The sequence below is a fragment of the Symphalangus syndactylus genome, chromosome 7 (genome assembly GCF_028878055.3).
Source record: "Symphalangus syndactylus isolate Jambi chromosome 7, NHGRI_mSymSyn1-v2.1_pri, whole genome shotgun sequence".
Classification (NCBI taxonomy): Eukaryota; Metazoa; Chordata; class Mammalia; order Primates; family Hylobatidae; genus Symphalangus; species Symphalangus syndactylus.
The window spans coordinates 72465347-72484283 of NC_072429.2; the positions used below are offsets into that span (position 1 = coordinate 72465347).

General features: G+C 40.5%; 1 protein-coding gene and 1 non-coding gene across 2 annotated transcripts in view; both read left to right on the plus strand.

Annotated features, from left to right (window-relative positions):
* LY96 (lymphocyte antigen 96) overlaps positions 1-18937 on the plus strand; it is a 121102-nt gene that overhangs the window by 85327 nt on the left and 16838 nt on the right. The gene's annotated exons all lie outside the window — the stretch shown is intronic.
* LOC129487031 (U6 spliceosomal RNA) lies at positions 15353-15459 on the plus strand. The gene has a single exon (XR_008659169.1). It is a non-coding gene; the product is annotated as a U6 spliceosomal RNA (small nuclear RNA).

The window sequence follows — 18937 nt, forward strand, 5'->3', positions numbered from 1 at the left end:
CATCCTTAAGAAAGTACTCACTCCATTAGATCACAAGAGAGCTGATTGTTTATTTTAAAAAATTGTTTATTTTTTCACCAGGTGACTTTAAGATTCAGAGAGCTGGTATTTTAAAAATGCATGGCACCCCCTCCCCACTTTTGCTCCCTCTCTGGCCATGTCACACGTGAGCTCCCCTTCTCCTTCTACCAGTATTGGAAGCTCCCTGAAGCCTTCACCAGAAGCAGGTGGTGGTGCCAGGCTTCCTATACAGTCTGCAGAACTGGGAGCCCAATAAACCTCTTTTCTCTATAAATTACCCAGCCTCTGATATTCCTTTATAGCAATACAAAATGGACTGATATAATGTATCAACATGGCTAAGTCCCAAAAATGCAAAAAGTGAGAAAAATGTAAATCACAGAAGAATACACATAGTGTAATAACACTAATATGTTTAAAATATGAAGTAATATTGTACATTGTACACTCTACATAAGCTGTACATTAGTGTGAAGGATAAGAACTCATTAGGGATAGAGGTTTGGTGAAGAAAATGTTACTGGGGGTGTAAACCAAAAGCAAAATTCTAAGCCCCCAACTGACTGAATGGACCTCTTGTGGTCCAAGCGAAACCTGAAAAACTGAATTTCCAACCGTGATGCCCAGCCATGACTTCAACTCTTTAGACAAAGCTTAACTCTTAATCAGTTGCTCATCAGAAAATCTCCAAATCCACCCATGACCTGTAAGATCCCACTTCTAGATGTCTCACCTTTCTGGGCCAAACCAATGTATACCTTACATGTAATGATTTATATCTTTGCCTGTAAATTCTGTCTCCTGAAAATGTATAAAACCAAGCTATAACCTGATTACTGCAGGCACACATTCTCAGGACCTTTTGAGACTGTTTCCCAGGTCGCAGTCACTCATATTGACTCAGAATAAACCTCTTTAAATATTTTATAGAGTTTAGTTTTTTTCATCAACAGGCTTCATACAGCATTGTATTTCTTGTAGGTGTGTACATGAATTTTGGTTGTATTATTCTTATACCTTATTCTAAGACATCACATGAGGAAAAGAAACAAGAGTTTCACAAGTTGTAAAGTATTATGCAAACATGAGTAGTTGCTGAAGTACAAAGACTTATCCTGTGGGCTTTGTAGTGAGGTTATTTGAGTTCAAATTCTCGTGCTCCCCCACTTATTATATAAACTTGACCCGGCTCTGTAACTTCTCCACGCCTTGGTTTCCTCATCTGTAAATGAAAATTACTAATGTTACTTATCCATTAGGACAACTGAGATGATAAAGACAGAGTGTATATAAATCACTTAACCCAGTTAGCATTGAATTACAGTAGCTATTAAGACAATCTTCACAACTGAGACAGAAACACATTTCTGAGGCATTTAAATTAAGAGGGAACATTCTGCCATACTCTGGGAATGGAGGAATGCTCTTGGAGTTGAATGCAAGCCCCTGAATTATATTGGTGAGTACAAAGGTGAAATTGTTGACATGTTATACATGGCATACTTTGGACATGCAGGACAATTCAAACCTATCTGGACATTCTATGTCTTTATTTGCTAAATCTGGCAACCTTGTATGTGAGGGAAGGGTACCATCTTAGTCTGGGTTGCTATAACAAAATACCTTAGACCGGATAATTTATAAATAATAGACATTTATTTCTCATAGTTCTGGAGGCTGGGAAGTCCAAGACCAGTGCACCAGCAGATTCAGTTTCTGGTGAGGGCTCACTTTCGGCTTCATAGATGGCACCTCTTGCTGTGTCCTCATATGACAGAAGGGGTAGTGGTAGAAGAGACCAGCAGAATCCCTCTAGTCTTTTTATAAGTACACTAATCACATTCATAAGGATGGAGTCCTCATGACCTACTCACCTCCTGAAGGCCCCACATCTTAATAGTTTTGCACTGAAGTTTAAGTTTCAACATGAATTTTGGAGGGACACAAATACTCAAATCATAGCTGGCACCCCAAGCAGAGGACTCACATGTGCAAAGATGTGGAGACATGACGGAGAAAGGTGTCTTTGGGGATTATCAAGGAATTCAGTACGGTGGTAGGATAACGTGGGTGTGAGGGAAGCAGGTATGCATACGTATTTTGTGGGGGATGGGTGTGGAGAAAAGAAGTATAAAATAAAGCTGAAAAAATAGGTAGAGTCCAGGCTTTTAAAGACTTATATTGAGGATTTGTGCTTTAACCTGTCAGCTTTGATAAGACATTGACAGACTGTAGCAGGGAAGAAATAGGAGCAGATTTGTGTTTTTAAAGATTTCCCTGGAGGCAGGATGGACCCAAGGCAAGAGACTGGAGGCAGGTGGACCAGCAGCTACAATCTAGTTAAGTGAGGATGAAGGTGTCAATCTAAACAGAGGGAGATTCTCCAAAGTTATATCCAAATATTTATCCAAAGATTTATTTGGTTGTGCGCAGGGGATTTGCAAATGCAGAATGTGTGGGCTTTGGGGACCACATATCTATCTAAAGAGGTTCAGGCAGGGGTAAGCTTTTAAGGCAAAAGAGAGAAGTACAGGTAATTTGTTTTGAACCAAAAAGAACAATGGCTACAGGGGCTCATCATAGGAGTTGACACTAGTTCATTAGTGGAGACAGTGTGTCAGGCAAGTGTTCTTGTGCATCCGGCTAGCCATCCTTGTGACTCATGTAGCAAGCTGCAGTTTGGAAAGTCCTTGGCAAAATTTGGTTATAGGCATGTGTGCATAAAGCCCTTCAGAGAGTCTTTGTAATAGGTCTTATCATAGGTATATGTGCATGACAGCCCTCCCTTCTTAACCTCCCGGCTTTATTTACTGTATGTGTATATGTATGTATGTATGTATTTATTTATTTTTTGAGACAGAATCTTGCTCTGTCACTCAGGCTGGAGTGCAGTGGTGCAATTACACCTCACTGTAACCTCAACCTCCTGGGCTCAAGTGATCCTTCCATCTCAGCCTCCCAAGTTACTGGGACTGCAGGTGTGCACCACCATGTGTAATTTTTAATTTTTTGTAAAGATGGGGTCTCACTATGTTGCCCATGCTGGTCTCGAGGCTTCAAGTGATCCTCTTGCATTGGAAATTGCTGGGATTACAGACGTGAGCCACTCCGCCTTCCATGTGTTTTTTGTTGTTGTTGTTAGAGTTTGACACAGTGACTCCATTTTGATCCTGACAACTTTCACAAAAGCAGAAGTGGGACTAGAGAGGACCACCCAAATTTAACTGATACTCAGTAGCAGAATTGTCAGAAGTTGACAACCATTTGGATATGGCAATGGTGAAGGAGATGGAGGCATTGAGGTGTATTCTGAGGTTAATGCTGAATTTTGAAAAAAAAAAAATCTTTGCAACCAACATCACAATCAAGATATAAAACATTTCCAGACTGGGCGCAGTGACTTACCCCTATAATCCAGCACTTTGGGAAGCTGAGGCAGGCTGATCACCTGAGGTCAGGAGTTTGAGAACAGCCTGGTCAATGTGGTAAAACCACGACTCTACTAAAAATACAAAAATTAGCCAGGCATGGTGGCACATGCCTGTTATCTCAGCTACTAGGGAGGCTGAGGCAGGAGAATTGCTTGAACCCAGGAGGTAGAGGTTGCAGTGAGCCAAGATCGTGCCATTGCACTCCAGCCTGCGTGAGAAGAGTGAAACTCTGTCTCAAAAAAAAAAAAAAATATATATATATATATATATATCTATACATATATATGTATGTATATATATATGTATAGATATATATATATATATGTATATATATATATATACATAGAACATTTCCTTCATCTCCCAAAGGTTTTCTTGTTCTCTTTCCAGTGAGCATCTGCCAATCTGGGTCCAAGAATCCAGCAGTCTGTCTTCTGTTTCTGTATATTAGATTTATTTTCCTTTGCTAGATTTCATATAAATGGAGTCATATAGAATGCACTCTTTCACTCAGCATAATCCTTTGAGATTCATTCATGTTGCACGTATTGGGAGTTTGTTTCTTTTTATTGTTGAGTATTGTTATCTGTTATAAAGATACACAATTCATTTACCTTTTGACAGACATTTGGGTAGTCTTTGGTTTTAGCTCTTATGAATAAAGCTGCTATGAATACTCATGTACATATCTTTGTGTGAACAGATAATTTCTGAGTAAATACCTAGAAGTAGAGCTACTGGGTCATATGGTTAACATATATTTAACTCTGGTAAATTTTCAAAATGATTTCCAAATTAGTTGTACTTTACATTCTCACCAGCAGTGTATGGTTACTGTACATTCTCTCTAATACTTGATATTGTCAGGGTTTGATTTTGGTCATTAGGAGGTATGCAGTGGATGGCATTGTTGTTTTAATTTGCAATGATGTTGAGAATTTATTCATATCCTTATTGGTCATTCATATGCAATATCTTCTCTTATGAAGGATCTGTTAGAATCTTTTGCCTTTAAAAAATTGTTTTTTTTTTTCTTATTACTGAGTTTTAATAATTCTTTTTGAGACAGTCTCACTCTGTCACCCAGGCTGGAGTGCAGTGGCACAATCTCAGCTCATGCATCCTCCGCCTCCCGGGTTCCAGCAATTCTCGTGCCTCAGCCTCCCAAGTAGCTGGGATTACAGGCACACGCCACCATGCCTGGCTAATTTTTGCATTTTTAGTAGAGACAGGGTTTCAGTACGTTGGTCTCAAACTCCTGACCTCAAGTGATCTGCCTGCCTTGGCCTCCCAAAGTGCCGGGATTACAGGTGTGAGCCACTGTGCCTGGCCAGAGTTTTAATAATTCTTTAGATATTATGGATACAAGTCTTTGTCAGATAAATATATTGTGAATGTTTTCTCTCTGTGATTTATCTCTTTTTTAAACAATGTCCCCTGAAAACCATAAGTTTTAGATTTTCCTGAAGTTTAATCTATTTTTAAAAAATAGTTTGTGTCTTTTGCCTTTCCCAAGGTCATGAAGATGTTCTCCAGTGTTTTCTTCTAGCAGTTTTATCCGTTTAGGTTTGGGTCTGGGATTTGTTTTGAATCAAAGTTGTGAAGTGGACATTTTGTGGCTAGCATAGGTCGAAAGTGTGCCCTTCATGCACATATCCTCAGGAGACCAGGGAAAGGAAGTCTCGTTCCTGTGATGGGCAGTGATATTCACACACGTGACCAGGAAGAAATCTGTGGTGTTTCCATAGCAACATTTGCATGTTCAGTTCCCCATCTACCATCCACCTAACACTTTTAAACTTCATTAATCAGCAACCAATCAATTTATTTATTTATTTATTTTTATTTGTTTGTTTTTTGAGACAGAGTCTTGCTCAGTTCTCCAGGCTGGAGTGCAATGGTGCCATCTTGGCTCACTGCAAACTCTGCCTCCCGGGTTCAAGCGATTCTCCCCTCTCAGCCTCCTGAGTAGTTGGGATTACAGGAACCCAACATCATGCTCAGGTAATGTTTGTATTTTTGTAGAGACTGGGTTTCACCATGTTGGCCAGGCTGGTCTTGAACTCCTGACCTCAGGTGATCCTCCTGCCTTGGCCTCCCAAAGTGCTGGGATTATAGGCATAAGCCACTGTGCCCGGCCCATTTATTTGTTAGAAAATGAATCAGTAATTTCAATTAGGAGCTGTGAAATAATGAGTTTTAATTAATTCAGTTATTCTTCTACACTTCTTAGTTGGCATTCTTCTGGAAAGTAGGGCTGGCTGGCTCTCCTGAATATATTTCATATTAGAAAGATAAGATGAATGCTTAAATCTTTCCCTTTGCCAATTTTCAAAACAAGAATGTGGTTTAATGGCTTCTTTAGATGGTGACAAATGAGTCTCCCCCACTCCAGCTTTATCTTTTTTCAGTATTGTAGACTTTTGGGTTTTTATATATCTAGTGTATGCCATTTAACTATGATCATTATTCTTTTTGATGCTTATGTTATTACAATTATGTCAGTAAGTTCCCCTTCAACTGACTCCTGTATCCCTTTGTTATGAGTCCATTCATCTTTGGAAATTTCCTTGTTTTTGAGTGTTACAGAAATACCCCAGGTTCACCTCGTGTCCTTATCGTCCTACCTCTGTAATCAGTTCTCCAAGGAGCCTTGCTTTTTTTTTTTTTTTAAAAAAAATTATTATTTTTATTTCCATAGGGAATGGCACTAGAGATCAAAATCAGGATACAAGGGGTTTTTATTTTCTTGACGTTTTATGGATACATTTTTTAAAAAATTAAAAACGTTTTATATGGCATGATTTTGTTTTTTTAAGCAGAAATGTTCTGGGTACCTTGTGCACTATATTGCTAGAAATGAAAATGTCCTTACTGAGTATCCAGTGTCAAGCATTTTACTACACAATTAAAGCGTTTAATTCTCACACTAATGAAATTTGCTAGGGCTCTTATTCTCATCCGCATTTTAAAGATGAGAAAAATGAGACTGAGAGACTAGTAACTTTCCTTGGTCACACAGCTGGCAAGCATAGAGCAGGTGTCAGAGCCAGGCAGTTGGACTCCAGAACATGGGCTTATTAGCACCATACTATGATGCTATTCAGTTGCTCAGAAGCATTCCTCATAGGAGACGTGGCAGGAAGTATCTTAAGCAGGATCAATTGTCTTACAAGGACTTTTTTTTTTTTTTAGAAGCAAAACTTTTGAAATATGAAGAAACAGGGTTAGAAGAAACAGAAAAATGTTTTTTTGTAGAATCAGAAAATAGTTCCAAATAGTTCTTCTTCTTTCAGTCTTTTATATTGCCAGCAGAGTTAGCTCTTTAATGTAGGGTACTGCAACCAGTTCTCCTCTGGCCACCCTCAAAGTTGAACCCATCTGACTCCAGAATGCCTTTTGTAATAAAAAAATTGATAATATACATGAGATTACATGTAACATCAATATTAGTTATTAAATATAGTAATATCACAAATACTGTGAACCACTTCTCCACCCAAGACTAGAATATTTCCAAAATTTTCTATCTACCAGTGTATATTTTCCCTATCCCAGTCCCCTGCCTCTCACCTCGAGGCCTACCTAGAGGCTTGCCATCCTATTGCTTTTTAAGCAAAAATATGGTTTTGGCACTAATATTTGTCTAAGAACTATATTGCTCACCTTTGCTTGTTTTGAGAATTATGTAAACGATATGTAGTTATCTGTTTCTTGCCTTTCCTTCTTCAACATTATGTTACTAATATTGATTCACATTGTGTGTAGTGGTGGTTCATTTTCTCTGCAATATCATGCTGCATTGTGTGGATATACCACAATTTATTTATTTATGCATTTACCTGTTGATGTTTATTTGAGTTGTTTCTAGTTTTTTGCTATTGCAAACATTGCTAATGGTCTTGTATATGTCTCCTGTATGCCAGGTACAATGCTAAGCACAAACATTTTTGGAGATAAATAGTTAGGAATGGGATTACTGAGCTGGAGTATATGTGGATGTTCAACTTTGCAAGATAACACTAAATAATTTTCCAAAGTGGTTGTACCAGTTTTTACTCTACCATCCATTGATCTATATCATTTTTAATAGATATAGAAATGAATATAAACTTTAAATTTATTAAAATTTATTTTGAATTAAAGCTGTGAAGTGGACATTTTGTGGCTAAATGTCCACAAATTTTAAATTTTACCAAACTAATGGGTATAAAATTGTTTATCTTGCAAGCCTGTTTGCATTTCTGTAAGTCCTAATGAAATTAAAAATTTTCCATATTTTATGGGCCATATCTGTTTTCTGTTCTGTGAAAAGCTTGCTCTTTGCAATTTATTTGTTCTTTTGCCACTTCTAACTGATGCATTATAATCTAACATATGGTTAAAATATAATTATTAGTCCTCTATTGTTGGACATTTAATTTTTTCCCAGTATTTTGCTATTATAAGTAAAGCTGACCTGATAATGTTTTGTGTACCTTCAGGATTTCTTTCTTTCAAATAAATCTTAGAAGTGGAGTAGGCTAAGGAGGCAGATATGCTCATTTTGGAAAATATTTTGATAATACACTGAAAAATTACTTCCTGAAATAGTGCCAATCTACCTGATGAGGTTTTTCTCTTAACCTATGAAACATATAAGCAGTTTTATGGCCTTTGACAAAGTTGGAATAAAAGAGGAAAAGCCTGAAAATATAGGGAGGTCCTGGAAAAAGCTGGGAGGGGAGGAGCCACACTCGGCACAACTGTTCTGAGAAAGGCCGGGAGCCTGCACGAGTTCAGAGGTGAGCATGTGGGTGCCTCAGTCAGGGTCCAACCAGGGGAGCAGAACTGCTGGCAGATATATATATATACACATATAAGGATTTGGGTTTTTGCAACTCAAGAAGTGGGTTAAGTGGTCTCTGTAAGGCTGTTATCCCTGTGTCTGTGTGAGACTGGAGCTTGAAGTCCATGATGCAGGTAGTCAGGCATAAAAGACAGATGGAAATTAGAGGAGACTGAGGGCAGGTAGGACTCTGCAAGCATGAGCTAAGCCCACACAAACAGACTGAAATCCGTGTCATGTCTTGTTGCCTCTGACCTTGATAGTGCGGCCATTCTGTCTGTAGAAGCCTGGGTCCTTTATCGAGAACCTAAACACATACACCTGGCTCAGGAGAAGAAGCTGAAGGAGGGAAGGGGAAGGCAGAGCAGTTGCAGGTTCTGCTGTGGCTTCCTGCCACCAGGTGAGTCAGTAGATCAACAGGTGTATGTGAGGGAAGGAAAGAATTTACAGCCATAGGCATCCAACAGCGTGAAAGGTGCTTTCTCACAGATGATCTCATTCAGTCCACACAATAGCCTGTGAAGTTAGAAGTGTAAGCATTTCTAACGCACAGGTGAGTAAACTGAAATGCCAGAGCTCAGTCATGTAGCAGGCAGGGATGGAGATGGGACTGCAAATTTTTTCATTTCTATAATCAGATACTCAAGGGTAGGTTTACAGTTCTAATCCACGCAGTTTCCCACAACCTGTGGCTGCTCAAGTTGGCCCTTGATTGATTAGGGTAAAAAAAGAGATTGATGAATTTATTTATTTTGAGACGGAGTCTTGCTCTGTCGCCCAGGCTGGAGTGCAGTGGCGCAATCTTGGCTCACTGCAACCTCTGCCTCCTGTGTTCAAGCAATTCTCCTGCCTCAGCCTCCTCCCTGGCTGAGGCAGGATGCCACCATGCCTGGCTAATATTTGTATTTTTAGTAGAGATGGGGTTTTGCCATGTTGGCCAGGCTGGTCTTGAACCTCTGAGCTCAAGTGGTCCGCCCGCCTCAGCCTCTCAAAGTGCTGGGATTACAGGTGTGAGTCACTGCGCCTGACCTGATGAATTTGTTGTTAACTTAAATATGACCATAGTTTTATTTTTTTGTTTTTGTTTTTTTTTTTTTTTTGAGACAGAGTCTTGCTCTGTTGCCCAGGCTGCAGTGCAATGGCACAATCTCTGCTCACTGCAACCTCTGCTTCCCAGGTTCAAGTGATTCTCCTGCCTCAGCTTCCTGAATAGCTGGGATTACAGTCTCCCGCCACCATGTTCAGCTAATGTTTTTGTAGTTTTAGTAGAGACAGGGTTTCATCATGTTGGCCAGGCTGGTCTCAAACTCCTGACCTCAAGTAATCCACCTGCCTCCGCCTCCCAAAGTGTTGGGATTGCAGGCGTGAGCCACTGTGTGCAGCATGACCATAGTTTTAAAAAGAGAAATCTAGACTTTTTTAACACTGAAATTTGAATTTTCAATTATTTTATGTGTCATGAGTATTATTTTTCTTTTGATTCTTTTTCTTTCTTTTTAAAAATTTTGTTTATCTTTTCAAAAAACCAGCTTTTAATTTTGTTGATGTTTTATATATTCATTTCAATTTTATTTATTTATGCTCTGATGTTTATTATTTCTTTTCTTCTACTAATTTTGAGTCTGGTTTGCTCTTGCTTTTCTACTTGCTTAAGATGTATTGTTAAGTTAATTACATGATGTTTTTCTTCTTTTTTGATGTGGATGCTTATAACTATAAACTTCCCTCAGTACTGCCTTCTCTGTATCCCATAGGTTTTGGTATGTTGTATTTCTATTATCATTTGTTTCAAGAAAATTTTCAGTTTCCTTAATTTCTTCATTGACCCACTAGCCATTCAGGAGCGTATTTTCTAATTTCCACGTGTTTGTATAGTTTCCCAAATTGCTCTTGTTATTGATTTCTAGTTTTATTTAATTGTAGCCAGAGAAGACACTTGATATTATTTCAATTTTTCTGAATGTTTTAAGACTTGTTTTGTGACCTAACACATGATCTATCCTTGAGAATGATCCATATGCTGAGGAAAAAAAAAGTGTATTTTGGAGCTGTTGGATGAAATGTTCTGTAAATACCTACTAGTTCCATTTATTCTATAGCATAGATTAAGTCTAATGTTTCTGTGTTGATTTTCTGTCTGGAAGATCTGTCTGATGCTGAAAGAGGGGTGTTGAAGTCTACAGCTATTATTATATTGGGGTCTATCTCTCCCTTTAGCTCTAATAATAGCTTATACATGTAGATGCTTCAGTGTTGAGTGCATATATACTTACAATTCTTATATCCTCTGGCTGAATTGACTCCTTTATTATTATATAGAGAATCTAGACTTCTACTCTGGCTTTAAAAAATTATTTGTATTTTTTATTTTCTGAGACAGAGTCTTGCTCTAATGCCCAGGCTGGAGTGCAGTGGCACAATCACAGCTCACTGCAGCCTCGAACTTCTGGGCTGAAGCGATCTTCCTGCCTCAGCTTCCTGAGTAGTTAGGACTACAGGCATGCCCTACTACAGCTAGTTTTTTAAATTTTTTTTTGTAGAGACAAGGTCTTGCTATATTGTCCAGGCTATTCTCAAACTCCTGGCTTCAAGCGATCCTCCCGCCTTGGCCTCCCAAAGTGTTGGAATTATAGGCATGAACCACTGTGCCTGGCTTATTGTGGTTTGTTTTGGTGACACCAGCAACTTAATGGAAATGTATCGATATAGTTTATCTATTTTAGAAGATAAAGTGAGACTTTAAAAATATATTGTATTTATCTTTAATTTCTTTTGATTAAATAATTAGAAATTCCTATTAGTGAAAATGAGAATGTTTGGCTTATAATTTTCATTCTTGAGAAATGATTGTGGGAATGCTGAAAATCATGTTTTAAATATAAAGTCAGTCCTAGTTTCTTCAACAAGTAAAGGGTATGAAAAGAAAGAGATGAGAACTGTTGCAAATTGGATTCTCTGGAAGCAGATGCTGACACACAGTTTGGGTGCAGGATGGTGGTAAGGAGCAGTGTCTATAAAGGGAAGGTGCTAGACGGAAAAGACCTGTTGCAACGCAGGCCTGGCAAAACCTTGGCAAACCCAGAGTGGCTCTGTGAGCAAATATTGTTTATCAGAGTTGTTCTGTGTCAGGCCAATAGCTGGACCTTTTTACCCCTCTTTTCTCAGTCGCTGAATGTGGGTCGCTTGGAGAAGGGTGTGACCTCAGCTCTCAGCAGCTGATGCTGACCTTGAAGGAGCTGAGAGCTGGAGGCTGTCTGCTGACCCCACACCTCGCTGTTGGGATTCAGGTTCTTCTTGAAGGGTATCTCGGTGATGCCCTTCCATGTCTACCCCAGGAACCATTATAGATTAAGAAAGGCTTAAGGGACATCCATCAAATGCCAAGGATTCCTGATTCCAACAAACAACCAAGATACATTATTATTTTTTTTTTTTGAGATGAAGTTTCACTCCTGTTACCCAGGCTGAAGTGCAATGGTGCAATCTTGGCTCACTGCAACCTCCACCTCCCGGGTTCAAGTGATTTTCCTGCCTCAGCCTCCCGAGTAGCTGGGATTATAGGCTTGCACCATCACACTCACCTAATATTTTGTATTTTTAGTAGAGACTGGGTTTCACCACGTTGGCCAGGCTGGTCTCGAACCCTTGATCTCAGGTGATCCACCTGCCTTGGCCTCTCAAAGTGCTGGGGTTACAGGCATGAGTCACCGCGCCTGCCCCAAGATACTTTTGAGATAATTGTGGGAATATAGGTATAGACTGGGTATCCAATGATAGTAGGGGATTAGTGTTAATTTTTTCTTGGGGGTTGAGAAAACATGCTGTTTTTATTCACATAACACTTCTGACACTAGATGTGTGGGTTTTTTCCCCCCACACCAAGCAATTCTCCAAATCTCTGGATCCCAGCTGGGTGTGCTACAACTTAATCTAATTCTGAGACTATCTACCTGAAGTTTGCATCAGATCCCGTAAGTTAAAGGGCTCGGTTCCTCAAGACTGCCCCTACTTCAGATGTTAATCGCATGTCTGGGGCTCTTGCAGTTCTGAATGACCAGCTTTAAATTGGGGGTTCCCATAATGAGTTTGATAATTTGCTACAATGACTCATAGAATTGAGGGAAACACTTTACTTACGTTTAGTGGTTTATTATAAAGGACACACCTCTAGAAAATCTAGAGAGAAGAGATGCATAGGGAAACATATGGGGCCAGAGAGTGGTTTGTGGCTCTTCTCTTCTCTCTCTGGGCACGCCACCCTCCCAGCACCTTGATTTATTCACCAACCTGGAAGCTCATCAAATCTCATTGTTCAAGAGTTTTTATAGCACTTACTCTGAGTCCGCCCCTTTCCAGATACTTCATTAGCATAAACTCAGGTGTGATCTAAAGAGGCACTTTATGAATAATAAAAGACACTCCTGTCACTCAGGAAATTCCAAGGGTTTTAGGAGTTTTGTGCCAGGAACCAGGAATGAAGACCAGATAGCCTTATTTATACTACAGGTGTGATGATGGAATCATGGTTATGTAAGATACCGTGTGTCAGGCCCCTGAGCCCAAGCCAAGCCATCGCATCCCCTATGACTTGCATATATACATCCAGATGGCCTGAAGTAACTGAAGATCCACAGAAGAAGTAAAAATAGCCTTAACTGATGACATTCCACCATTGTGATTTGTTTCTGCCCCACCCTAACTGATCAATGTACTTTGTAATCTCCCCCACCCTGAAGAAGGTACTTTGTAATTTCCCCCACCCTTAAGAAGGTTCTTTGTAATTCTCCCTACCCTTGAGAATGTACTTTGAGAGATCCACCCCCTGCTCCCCAAAACATTGCTCCTAACTCCACCGCCTATCCCAAAACCTATAAGAACTAATGATAATCCACCACCCTTTGCTGACTCTTTTCGGACTCAGCCCCCCTGCACCCAGGTGATTAAAAGCTTTATTGCTCACACAAAGCCTGTTTGGTGGTCTCTTCACACGGACACGCATGAAACCATCCTTTGTGAGTGATGTATCCTGAAGAATATGGTGGTAGAATAAGGTGCCTAGGGATTTGCTCCAGTAACGCGACAGCAATGAAAATGGAGGACTGATAGATAAAACAAGAATGCTAAATTGTTGATAGCTGTGAAAACTAGAGATGGGCTCAAAGAGATTCTCTTTAGTATTCTATTTATGTGTGCATTTGGAAATTCAAAACATAATGAAAAGATAAATATAGAAAAATACATGAAATAAATATAAATTATAATGAATATTTCGATATATAAATATGTAAAAATTAAATATATAAAAGATATTAAAACATAATAAAACATTAAAAAAATACCAAAGGTCATTTAAGATAATACCTCATTGGTAAAAGAGGTAACATGGGCCAGGTGTGGTGGCTTATGCCTGTAATCACAGCACTTTGGGAGGCTGAGGTAGGAGGACTGCCTGAAGCCGGGAGTTCAAGACCAGCCTGGGAAACAAAGCGAGACCTTGTCTCTACAAAAATTAAAAAAATTAGCTGAGTGTGGTGGTGCATGCCTGTAGTCTCAGCTACTTAGGAGGCTGAGATGGAGGGATTGCTTGAGCCGAGGAATTTGAGGCTGCGGTGAGCAGGGATTGTGCGACTGCACTCCAACTCGAGTGACAGCAAGACCCTGTCTCAATTAAAAAAAAAAAAAAGAATTATCATAATAAATAGTGGGTATCTATTATTGGGTGTCTTTCATATGTTAGAATTCAACAAGTAAATCCAGAGTAAGCTTAATTTTGAGTATTATGAAGATCTGCCCTGGAGATAAAGCATCCTTCAGTGTCAGCTGATAGCTTTCAGTGGAGTGTGAGGATTTTCCTGTGGAGTGTGGCCAAATGAATATCTGGGAAAGGAGATACAGGAAGATCAGGAAGATTGTAAGGCAGGACAGAAAGCAAACTACTGAGAGCATTTTTGAGAGCATCCAGACACAGTGTCAGGTGCTTTACATACATTGTCTAAATTCTCACAGTCACCACCCCATGCTATTATTTAGATTTTCTAGGATTCACAGTATGCAGATTGGGATATTAAGACTCATATTTGGGAACTCATCCAAATGTTGGTTAGGATTCCAAGTTAGGTTGTGTTGGGGTCTGAGGCTTTTGCACTGGGTCACTGGCGTTCAAAGCTGGCCACTTCTCAGGCTGCCAGGGAATCTGGCAGCACCCCTGGGGCAGCATATTCTGTCTCTCCTGGAAAAGCAAGCTGCACTGGTCCTCCCATGGCTGCTGGGCAGACCCACAGAGCTTCACAGGCCTGGGATGGCCCTTTCTGCTGATGACACTACTGCCTAATTCTTGGAACTAGAAAAATTAGAAAAGAAAAAAATTTTAAAAATTAGAGAACAATGCTATTCTGCATTTTAATTAGAAGCTCTGAGAATTTCCTCTTCCTAAGGGCTTTCTCTCTCTCTCTCTTTTTTTTGTTCACTTATCTGCCCATTTGTAGTGGCTAATTTGATGTGTCAACTTGACTGTGATAAGGGATGCTCAGATAGCTGGTAAAGCATTATTTCTGGGTGTGTCTGTGAGGATGTTTCTCAAAAACATTAGCATTTGAATCAGTAGACTGAGTAAAGATCAGCCCTCACCAAAGTGGCTGGGCATCATCCAATCTGTTGAAGGCCCAGCTAGAACAGAAAGGCGGAGGAAAGCTGAATTTGCTCTCTGCTTGAGCTGGGACATCTATCTTCTGCCCCCGGAAAACAGCACTCCTGGTTCTGATGCCCTCACACTCAGGCTGGAATTACTCCATCAGCTTTCCTGGGCCTTCAGCTTGCAGATGCAGATTGTGAGACTTCTCAGCCTCCATAATCTCGTGGACCAAACTTTCATAATAAATCTCTTTTTATATATCTCTCTAAGTATCTTACTACGTCTATTTCTCTGGAGAACCTGACTAATACTCCATCTTCAGGTAACGCCCTTTGTAATTTATCGTCTGCCAGTATGTTGGGAGTATACTGGTCTCCATTAAAAGCTGTCTAACAACATTGGAAGAGGATTGCAGGGGAGTTTTATCAATAGATAGCTGTAGTGTTCACTTTGGCAGCATGTGTATTAAAATTGGACCAATACAGAAAAGATTAGGATGGCCCCAGTGCAAGGATGACACACAAATTTGTGAAGTGTTTAATTTAAAAAATAAAAACAAAAAAGAGATAGTTTTTACGGTAGATAGTGGATTTTATGAAAGAGAGTGGACTTTTTTTTTTTTTGAAACAGGGTGTTGCTATGTCACCCAGACTGGAATCTTGGCTCACTGCAGCTTTGACCTCCTGGGCTCAAGTGATCCACCCGCCTCGGCTTCTAAAAGTGCTGGGATTACAGGTGTGAACCACTGCACTCAGCCTTAGCTGTGGATTCTTAAAGACAGAGACTTAAAAAACGTGTGTGTGTCTGTGTGTGTGTGTGTGTGTGTATGTGCATGCACATGTGTGCAGGGAAGGGGGAAGAACTGATCCTTTTCTACATCCAGGCTGTGGGATACTCCAATGAGGATAGAGAAAAGGGAAAAATAAGGGAGGGCAAGTTTCTTCCTCGAGTTCACATCTAATGTCATTTGCAATGAAAAGAGCGAAGGAGTGGTGGCATTGAACCTGAGCTGAAGGGAAAGCGTACCATTGCAGACGACGTTGGAAGTGTTGTTCAGGACCCCTTTATGTGAAAACAAGACCCCTGGAAGGCAGCTGAGGCTTCCCAAGCAGCAGAGCCCACCGTGGGTCTGCCTGGGGTGGTAAATGGGGCTTGGAATCAAAATGCAAGAAAATCCTAGCATAATGACCTTTGGGTTGAGCTTGAGTGACTTTGGTATATTCCCAAGCCTGAGTACCTGATCGGAAGTTCTTTCTGCTGCTCATGGCCATGGTTGAGGAATCCTGGGAAAAAAGCCTCAGTAGTAAATTGACACTGAAAGTGCTTTCAGATGGTTTTGCTTTATGGCTGAGTGTGGAGGTGCCAGGAATCAGGCTTTGAGCTGCACAGCGATTACATGGCCAAGTGCATGCCCTGAGAGGCAAAAAATTGTAGAAGAATTTGGAATTGAAGTTAAGTGTAGGTTTTCAAGCTGTGTATATGAAACACTGTCCATATGACACACTCTACCTTCTCCACTGTCACTTTGTCACAGGAATGTTTATTCCTCCCACACTGTTACTGAGTCCCTGCTTCCCAACCTTTCTCCAAAAAGCTCCCTATGTGCTTTTTCTGGCCTGATGAGAGAGGTAAACAGGGTAGAATTGCAAAGGATGGAATTTCCCAGCAGGCGGTGCAGAGGCCACACCTTGCTGATGTGGTTTCACCTTCTCCAGGGACCATCAGCTCTTTGTTGACTCCTGGGAATAAAAGCTTGATTTCCTTTAAGGCTCTTTAGTTCCCAGACCTGCCTGGCGATGGCTGACTCTTGTGCAGAAGAGAGACTGAATCACTTTAAAGCCACAAACCACAATCCCTGAGTACTGATGATTTCCTAGGCCCTTTCTTGTCTTTTGGTCTGTCTTGTCCTTTCTTTCTTTCTCTTTCTTTCTTTCTTTCTTTCTTTCTTTCTTTCTTTCTTTCTTTCTTTCTTTCTTTCTTTCATTTCTTTCTTTCTTCTTTTCTTTCTTTCTTCTTTCTTCTTTCTTTCTTTCCTTTCTTTTCTTTCTTTCGTTCGTTCGTTCTTTCTTTCTTTCTTCTCTTTCTCTCTCCTTCCTTCCTTCCTTCAATCCTTCCTACCTACCTTCCTTCCTTCCCTCCTTTCTCTCTTTCTCCCTTTCTTTCACTCTCTCCCTTTCTTTCCTTTTTTTTTTTTTTGAGACAGGGTCTTGATATGTTGCCCAGGCTTAAGTGCAGTGGTGTGATCATAGCTTGCTGCAGCCTTGACCTCCCTTGCTCAAGTGATCCTCCTACTCAGCTTCTCAAGTTGCTAGGACTACAGATGCATGCCAATGTGCCTGGCTAATTAAAAAGAATTTTTTTTGGAGAGAAGGTCTTCCTATGTTGCCCAACTGGTCTTGAGCTCCTGGGCTCAAGCTATCCGTCTGCCTTGGCCTCCCAAAATGCTGAGACTACAGGTGTGAGCCATCATGCCTAGCTAATTTTAAAATTTTTAGTAGGGATGAGGTCTTGCTATGTTGTCCAGTCTGGTCTCGAGCTCCTGGGCTCAATTTTCCCACCTTAGCTGGTGTGTCTTTTTTTTTCTTTTCTTTTTTTTTTTAGACGGAGTCTCGCTCTGTCACCCAGGCTGGAGTGCAGTGGCATGATCTCGGCTCACTACAACCTCCGCCTCCTGGGTTCACAAGAGATTCTCTTGCCTCAGCCTCCTGAGTAGCTGGGGCTACAGGTATGCACCACTATCCCCAGCTAATTTTTGTATTTTTAGTAGAGGTGGGGTTTCACCATGCTGGCCAGGCTGGTTTCGAACTCCTGACCTTGTGATCCTAAAGTGCTGGGATTACAGGCAGGAGCCACCGCGCCCAGCCCTCGGCTGGTGTTTCTTGTGTTGGTTATCATTTTGGCTTCAGGGAGATTGAGCACAATCTTAGAGCTTTACTCTTCCCTGGCCATTCTAGCAGATTGGCTTCAGCTTCCTGCTCCCTGCTTTCAATTATAGAATATTTCCCTTAATCTACAGTCCTATTTTTTGTGCTCCTCCTTATCCAGTTGTCCACAATGCTGCTATGTGCCAGGCTTGTGCTAAGGTCTGGGAACAGAGAGATGAATAAAACATGGTCCCTCAGTCTTCAGCAGCTCATAAAGAACTGGGAAAAACAGAGTTGCAAGGAACTCGCAGTGAGTGACTCTGTCTTTATCTTCTTTCTGGATTTTGGTTTTCATGCAATTGCGCCATTTTTCTTCTGGTTGAGCATGTTCCTAGATTGGACTTAGGTTGTATAGGTTATCAGTAAATACTGGCCATCCTCGTGATTGTGACCATGTCCATGTAAAGGCTTTCAAATGCCTTCAACTCATGGAGCCCTTGCTTACCAGTGCAATGTGTGCAGGTAACAGAAACTTAAGAAAAATTTTGAAGTTATTTAAACATTTTTCTGATTTTATTTTAGTTTTTATTATTGTATTTTTATTTAAAAAAAAACCGAAACCCCTGCAGGGGAGGAAAGATTTCTTTTTCTCACCCATCCTAGGTTCATAGCTGAGGCTCCTATAACAAAAGACGATCAATAAGCAAAAGGCATACACATTTATTTAACATAAGTTTTATATGAAGGGGAGACTTCTTAAGGAAATGAAGATTCAAGTAAACAGGTGCACTTGTGTATTGCTATGCTTAGGTTTGATGAAGCATGGACCATCATGGAGAAATATGACTGGAGGGCAGAAGGATGTGACTGAACGGGAATAAGCTAGGGGGAAACTTAGCAAGGCCTGTTGTTCAGGTTCCTCTCTGTGTCCCTGTATCTTCAAGGTAAGGATGTTCCTTTCACCCCAGGTATAGGAAGGATACCTTTCAAATGAGGGATTTATGACCTGCTTCAAGGGAGAAGGCTGAGGGAAAGGTGAGAGAGGCCTTCCTGCTTCTGTTGTTTTCTCAAATGCCAAGGTGTCATATTTTGGGGTAGTGTGTCCTGAACCCCATCTTCCCTGTCACCCTACTGGATTAATTTGAAGTAAGTTCCAGGTATT